Consider the following 8,492-nt stretch of genomic DNA (forward strand, 5'->3'; position numbering starts at 1 on the left):
GGGGAGGGGCCTGGCGCGCCTGCCGCCGCGCGCGGGGGTTTGTTTATTTTCCAGGTTGGTTGCGGTGCTGTCGCGTGGGTAGGGGTTCGCGGGTGACGTGAGCGCCCGGAGTTGGGGGAAAGGACCAGACCCACCTGCTGGAGAAGGGGAGCTACGGGGGCCGGGCAGGGTCCAAACGTCTCACGTAGGCGGCGGCGCCGCGGTCTTCGGGGTTACCGGGAAGAGAAGGGCTTTCCCGGAGTAGGTGGAAGGACGGAGGCCTCCCGAGAGAATAGTAGGACTCCAGGCTATTCCCCTGCAGTTGGGCGGCTTCACCTGCATCGCGGAGAGCAGTTAGCCCTGCAGTGGAAAAGGGCCAGTGGAACGTGGGGGCCCGAATTCCCAGCCCCTCCGGGCTCGACCTCCAGTTCGTGAAGTAGGGTTGGTCCTGCAAACAAGATTTGAATAGAAAGACTGCATCAGTTCTCTGTAAGGAAAATAATGAACATTGCCCAGTTCTCTGTAGAGTTACAGCACTTTCACGTTACCTCCCTTGGTGCTCCATCAGGTACTAGGATTCTCATTTTACAAGCCAAGTTAAGTGACTTACCTAAAGCCTCACATCTAATAAACGGCACAGCCGGAACACACCTGTACTGACTTCAAATTCTGTGCTGCTTACCGTTGCGTCACGTTATCTTCCTGAATCACTTTGTTTCAGCTAATAGTAGACGCCCCCATAGGTAAGACGCTGCAGGGTTACAGAGGGGAGTTAAAGCTGTTATCCTTGCCTTCAAAATAAGAAATAAAACAAGGATAAAACAGTTAAAAGACAAACCATGACAGATGCCATGTGAAAAATACAGAGTACTGCAGAGTATCAGGGAACTGCTCAGACCTGTCTGGGGAATCAGGAAAGAAAGGCAGTAAGGAGGAGAAGGCATTTGGGATTGACCTTGAAGGAGACGAGGATGGCTTTACAGCAAGAAGAGACAGCATGAGAACATATATGAAGGTGAATCAATGGAAGTTGTGTTCAGGAAAAGAACATGGTAAGGCTCTAGGGCATGTTGAGAAGTGGCAGACACAGAGGAGAACGGGGCCTGGGATGCCAAGTGGAAGAATTTGTATTCAAATCATTACTTAGTTTTTGTGGTTTAAAAGTTTGGGGGTTTAAAAACCTTGCTTTTCTTTGATCTCTCTGTGAATGGATACAGAAATCAGAGGTGGGAAAATGGTCAGATAGACTTGCGATAGGCCAGGTAAAAGGTAATGATAAATCTGAACTAAAGGTAAGGCAGGAGGAATTTAAAAGAGCTTGGCTAAAAGATGATGTGGAAGCAGAATCTACAGAATTTGGCATTTGATTAATTGGTTTTCCAGTAAGAGGGGATTGCTTGAGAACATACATGAAGGAGGAAGAGAAAAATAAAAGGTAATGGAGGTTTTGAGTTTGGAGATAATTATAGAAGATAGAAAAAAGACAATTAGAGATAGGAATAGGAACTGCTTCTTGAGATATCAATTTAGACTTGGACATTTTAAGGGTTTGAAAGATTGTTGAGACAGCCAGATAGAGGTGGACACTGAGAAGTTAGATGTAAAGGTTTTGAAGTAAGGGTAAGAGGGTTGAACTAGAAGATAGATTGGGAAGTTATCAGCCTAGCGGTGATATCACTGTGAGAGAAAAGAAGAAAACAAAGGGCAGAATCTTGGAGAACATCTTCTTTAGAACCTTGCTACTCAAAGCATGGTCAATGGCCCAGCCGCACTGGCCCAGCATCACCAGGCGGTTTGTTGGAAAGGTGGAATCTCAGCCCTCCCCACCCCAGACCTGCTGAATCAGGTCTTCAGTTTAACAAGAACCCCAAGTGATTTGTATCACATTAAAGTTTAAGAAGTTCAGACCTAGATGAGAAAAGCCAACAAATAAAGAAGGGATCTAATCTAGATAGAGAAGCCAGCAAGGAAAGAGAGGAGGAAGTGGGAGGAGAACCAGAGAAATGCAGAATCACTAAAGCAAGATACACTGGAGTTTCACAAAGACAGGGGCAGGAAGGAGGGTTGATCACAATATCCAAAACCACAGAGGTCGAAAAGTGCAAGGAAAGAAGGTATGTTTGAACTTTGTGATTAGGTGGTGTGGTCATTATGACCATGTTGTTCTAACTGAAAGCTTGGAAACTGCCCCTTTGTGATTGGAGACAGCCTAGAAATATAATCCCTCCAGTCCCCACATATATGGGACATATCAAAGTAGCCTTGTGGATTTGATAGTGGGACAAAATAGAAGTTCCTTTCTAGTTGCTTCTATTTTCTCAGTGAAATAAGAAACAAGATCATTTTGGGAGACTGCTAATTGTCCATCACAATGTATTCTTTCTTTCTTCCTGACCACAGAGACTATTTTTCTCAGCCTTTCTTTCAGTTGGGTATGGTCAAAGGTGAAGTTATTGCTACTGGAATGTGAGCAGAGATGATGTCGGCCACTGCTAGGCCAGTGTGCCTCCTTCATGCGTTTTTCCTTCCTGCCAGCTGGATTATACAGATGACTACAAGTCCCTGAGGTTGGCAGAACCACAAGAAAGAACGTGCAGGGATGAAGGAGAGCTGCCCATTGACCTAGAACACACACTCTGGATTATTTTGTGAGCAAGGTATAAATTTCTATTGAGTGGGAGCCATAACATTTTTGTTTGTTATAGCAGTTTAGCCTACTGTGGCTCATGTAGTTATTAACTGAAAGTAATGAGGGGGTAGTTAGCGGGGGAGGGAGAGGGGAAGAGAGATGAAATACTAGTCTGTCAGTGTGGGAGAGGGAATTGATGAGGGAAACATGGTAAGGTTTCCAGGCACTAATAAGGACGCACCTGAGTGAGTGGCCATGAATTTATAGTGAGACCAGTCAGTATGGTTGTGCATTTTTCTCCAGACAGATTTAGTTGCTCATGCGATGCGCAAGCACTGAGTAGGCAGTTTTGGATTACTCAGGACTGAGATTTGGCTGGGCAAGTAGGATGGGGAGAGATCGGCAAAGGGTAGTTGAGGGTAGATGCAAAGGAGGCATTATAATTTCAGATGTGGTAAGAAATAAGGCTTTGAGAGGGGTGGGGAACTGTGAAAAGATGGGAGAGTGAATGGAATGGTGATTCTGATCAGGTTGAAGAATTGTTGGAGTTTAGGTACCACAGAGAATGACCTGAAAAGAGAAGAGATGGGTTGGAGAGTAGTAGGCTTGAAATTAAAATTAGAAGTAATGTCAGTAATGTCAAGGTGTAGGGAATGACCATAAGAGTGGGTAGCTGAGATAGCAGAGGGCAAAGATCGTTCCAAGAGAGATGGTTAAGGAACTGAGAGGCAGTAAGGATTTGAAAGATATCTATGTCTATATCTATATCTATATCTTGCAAGGAATTATCTGCAGACGTGGCAGTGGTGTTGGAGTAGTGAGTAGCCTTGAAGAGAGTGATAATGAGCCTGGTCCTAAAATCTTCAAAGAATGAGGGGCTGAATGCTCTGAATTAAGATGTTCAAGGCCATCAGTGATTTAAGATGTTAAACTCTTGCATGTTTCAGGCACTTTAAAGTTTTGTTACTAATGTGAGATTTCTAATTGCTTCTCTTTGACCTCTCAGATTACAGATGGTGACTGCTTTCTTTAAGAGGAAATGCCCATCTGTCAGTATTATAAAACAAACACATGCCAGGGTTCCCAGTTTAAATGACTATGCTTTAAAATTTGTCATAAACTACTCCTACCTCCAACATGTATCTTCAAATAGACACATCAAAAGTGACGCTAGCCTTGCCACATCAAATAATGTGCTGTAAATGTTAAAATTCTATGTGAAAAACCTCAGCTATAGCTTAAGCTAACAATAAATAGGGATTGATTAGAGGCCTGACAAGTTGAAAATAACAAGATTACCTGTAGTTTAAAACATGAAGTACCCCATTATATAGCATAGGTGGTCTGGAGTCAGACTGCTAGGTGTTGAATCACAGCATCCATCTCATGGGGTTATTGTGAGGATAAAATATTAATATATATAATACATATAAGCATTTAAAAGACTTTTTAGCACATATAAGCACACAGTAAAATTTAGGTATATTATTGTACTAATCTATATCTAATTCTTATAGAATTGCCTATAACTATACTTGGACTTTTCCCACTTAGAAAACATGTTCGTTACATCTATTCATGTTAATGGTAAGGAGACTTCTGGTTAAACACGGTGCATTGATCACATGTTTTTCTCTACTCACTCCAGATACCTCATTAAAATGAGAGTGAAGGGATAAAAAAGGTATAAACCCATAAAGACAATGCAAACAGGATAAAAGATCCCTGCTGAAGAAGGATGTCAACAAACTTAGGAACATGGAAGGAGATGGATGAGTGACAACTAACTTACCCAAACTAGGAAATTTAATATCTAAGCTTCTGGGAGGAGGTTGAGCCAGCCAGAGTGAACCTTTTCACATCCCAGACCCTGGAAAGGGTCTGAAGCTAGAGCTGCCGCACCTCTGAAAGCAGAAGTAGAGTGGAACTGAGAATGAGACTTTATTATGAAGATTTTATGATGAACAGTGGGATCCTTCCTTCCCCCAGTCCCTAACCCACTCCCTGCTGCCTTAACTCAGCAGATAGGAAGTTTACTTTCTGGAGAGTTTGACTCAGAGCTCCTCTGGACCCCAGGCAGAGCTAAGGACAGGGATGACTCACTTCGTAGAAAAGCAGAATTAAATGAAGTTGTGCATGTTGAGTTATGAGACATATCCCCCCCACCCCAGCTTCATTCCCAAATTCAGATTCTAGAATGCTGGGATCCTGTCAGGGAATTAGAAGCTTCCTCTAGGTGGAAAACCAGCTGGTCCAAGAGTAAAGGCCTACAAATATTGACAATTGGGGGTTCTGTAATGGAGAATGTGGCTTGTCACCTATCTCTTTACAATGAAGCCCAACAGTAGACAAGTCCTGTTCCTACCAACAGAAGCTCTCATCCACTGTTAGTCAATAGTGAATAGTCCAGGATCTGCAGATATTTGAAGAAACCTCCTTACATGAAAGAGCCTGAAATGAACAAACAGGAGAAAAAAAGAAAAAAAGAAAAAGGCAGAGAGAGAGGGAGGGAAAGAAGGAAGGAAGGAAAGAAAGAAGAAGAAGAAGAAAAGAAAAGAAACAGAGGAAACAGAGACAATGGAGGGAGCAGAAAAAGATGTCAAAGTAAAAAATTTTAACTCACATATGCTCAGGAATCTACTAGAGGGAGATGCCTCATCAAAATAAGGGTGTAAACCAAGAAACAGAAACACATAGGACCTACCTGGTAAACAGGAGCTCCAACAAAGGAGAAAATAGGGAGAATTCCTGAGATAAAGGTGAAGGGACGTTCCAGGATGATGACTGTGTGGCAGGCCTGGAGAGCAAACAGTCTACTCTGACACAGGAGGATGGAGGGCTCCAGAAGGGATGTCTCCAAGGAAAAAACAAAACAACAACAACTATAAAAACCACAGAATTAATCGATTACCTACTGTGTTTGAACCTTATGAGAGAAATTTCACAGCTCTGGTGGAATATATAGAGATGAAATGGTGAATAGGGTATAGAGAAAACTAAGCAACCCAAGAAAGAGGGGGCTATAAATTCCAGGGAAAACAAAATAATTGTGGTGGACTATATGATTGTTTAATACTTGATGTTACTTTCCTGGAGGAGAATTATACTTCCCTGCCCCATTGATGTCAGACCTGGCAGGGTGAATTACAGTGGCCAGGGAAATAGAGGCACAGGCAGAAGCTTTAGAGCCATGTCTCTGGCCCTGCCACAAGGTGGGCGCTTGTTAGAGGCTGCGTCTGGCCATCTGAGTCCTGAATGCAGACACCGTAGAGCGAACTGCAGCTGGCCTGCCACCGACATGCTGTGTAAATGAGAAGTAACCCTTTATTGTTGTAGGCCACTGAGGTTTTTGTGGTAATTTGTTAATGCAGCATAATTAACCTCTCCTGACTGATATAACATGGGATGCTGTGGACAATATATAAAATAGGGATTAAGATATATAAACATTGAACAATGGGATATAAGCAAATTGGGAAATTAGTAAATGGCATAAAATGGCTAAAACGGAATAACTAAGCCATGGCAGTAGAAATGTGCTCTTGAGAAACGTGGAGTCAAATAGTAGAACAGCAGTTTTCCTTTGAGAAGCAGGCATCAGAGTGACGACCAATGGAGCAGGGCCTTCTGTTTATTGTTACGAGCCTTGTAATTATTTGACTCAAACCATATATGCTGTCACTTTGAAAGAAATGACAAGAAAAAATGTAAGAAAAAAATTTTTTCTTACACTTAAGAAAAAATTAATGCCAAGTGAGAAGAGGGAAATGTTGTAGTATTATTGTTTTTAATTCAGTCAATTTAATAGACTGATCATTAACCATCCCACAGTAATATTAAGATTGTAAGTAGAACTATTCCTGATTAATAATTAATTTAAAAAATCTTTTTCAAGAGAATTGGATAAATCAAATAAGCTGAACTTTTTCATTCTACCTTCACACTGCCCACTACAAAATAGAAATGTCAATATGGCTTTGCTAGTATTTTGACTCAGCTACCTCCTTCCCTTGCCCTTACTATGGTGTTATTTATAGTGTACTGTTTATATGAAGTCAAACATCACTAACTTGAATTTGAAAAATGACCTACATGAATATGGAATTGTTTTATGAAAGGCTATTTTATACTTCCAAAAATAATTAATTTTTAAAATACCCTCTCACACTAGACCGAAAAAAAAAAAAAAAAAGGATTTTCCTCAGGAGCCTTGCAGTGAATAAAATCGATGTTATGCATAGATATAGACATAGATATCACCTATAAATTATTTGTAAATAATTAGTTCTACCTAATGGGTTTTAAATTCTCTTCTGGTATTTTGTACATCATCTGTACTATGTCTAAAGAAAAAGGATTTCGGGTAGCAAAAGTAAACCAGTCCAATTGCTGTGTAAATTGTACAGAATAAATGCAGCAGGCTTTCCATAGCCTTTCGATTCTTTAGTGTGGTCCTTTTGTGATCTAAGCTACCTTCCTATCCTCAGCTTCAGCCATCCCTTACACCCAGCACTAATTCAGTCACTCAGCAGATCCTTATTTGGAGTCCCCAGTGTACTAGGACCATTACTAAACTGCTCACAGTTCCCTGAGTATATGGTGTTGTCTCCTCTTTCTTAGCCTTTGTAATGGGGTTTCCTGATCTAAAATGCCATTCCTCTTATTCTTATACCTTCTAAAACCCAACTTGTCCATCAAGACACAAGGGGCACCTTCTTAGGGAAGCCTTCCCTTACCCTTGAACGTTAAAAGCCATTCCTCCATATTCCCATAGTGCCCTCTATATTTTTACCAGAGCCATTATATTCTCCTTTATATTGTGAGTCCCATTAAAACAGAAACCTGGCCTTTTACTCACTTGTATGTCACTAGAGTGCCAGGCTCCTTGTACGCGTTCAAATGGTCAAAATGTTACTGTCTGTCTTTATTCAACAGACTGAGTGCTTCTTGGTGGATGGGTCTGTGATTTATTAAACTGGTTTTTTTTAGCATTTAGCATTTAGCATAACACCTAGCACATAGAAATTGGTTGAATAAATTAGCTTTCTCTGCATCACCATTAATCTTTAAAATATATAGCATTGAGGAATATGCAGAAAGTATCCTCATGATACAGAGAGACAGGGTGCTGAGGATTGTTCCTTTTGTGTTTTACTTAAATAGGAAAAATACATTTGAAAGACCTGAGACTATAGACTACAAAAGCCAAATTACCTAGCGGTGCTCTATGCTCTTACCATCCTTCACCTAGCAATAAGAAAAACAGAAATAATTCCTGAAGGAATAATCAGCTAAAAAGTGATCATCATCATCAACAACAAAAAGTTGGATTTCTGGGAATTCCTTAGCAGTCCAGTGGTTAGGACTCCGAGCTTCCACTGCAGCGGGGCACGGGTTCAATCCCTGGTTAGGGAACTAAGATCCTGCAAGCCGTGCAGCGCGGCCAATTTAAAAAAAAAAAAAAGGTGGATTTCTGCTCGTTCAGTCAGTTTGTATGGGTAAACATTACCTAAGTTCCTTGATTCATGGTGTGGTGTGTTTCTAACCCAAATTTACTGTCCACCACAAATTGTGATCAATATACAAAAATCAGTTGTATTTCTATACACTAGCAATGAACAATCTGAAAATGAAATTAATAGAACAAGTCCATTTACAATAGCATCAAAAGAAAAGAAATATTCAGGAATAAATTTAGCCAAAGCAGCATAAGACTTGTACACTGAAAACTACAAAAGATGGTTAAAAGAAATTAAACATATAAATAAATAAAAGACAACCCATGTTTATGGACTGGAAAACTTAATATTGTTAAGATGGCAATACTCCCCACATATAGCTACATATTCAATGTAATTCCTATCAAAATTCCAACAGACTTTTT

Source organism: Eschrichtius robustus, chromosome 10 (genome assembly GCF_028021215.1).
Source record: "Eschrichtius robustus isolate mEscRob2 chromosome 10, mEscRob2.pri, whole genome shotgun sequence".
Lineage (NCBI taxonomy): Eukaryota > Metazoa > Chordata > Mammalia > Artiodactyla > Eschrichtiidae > Eschrichtius > Eschrichtius robustus.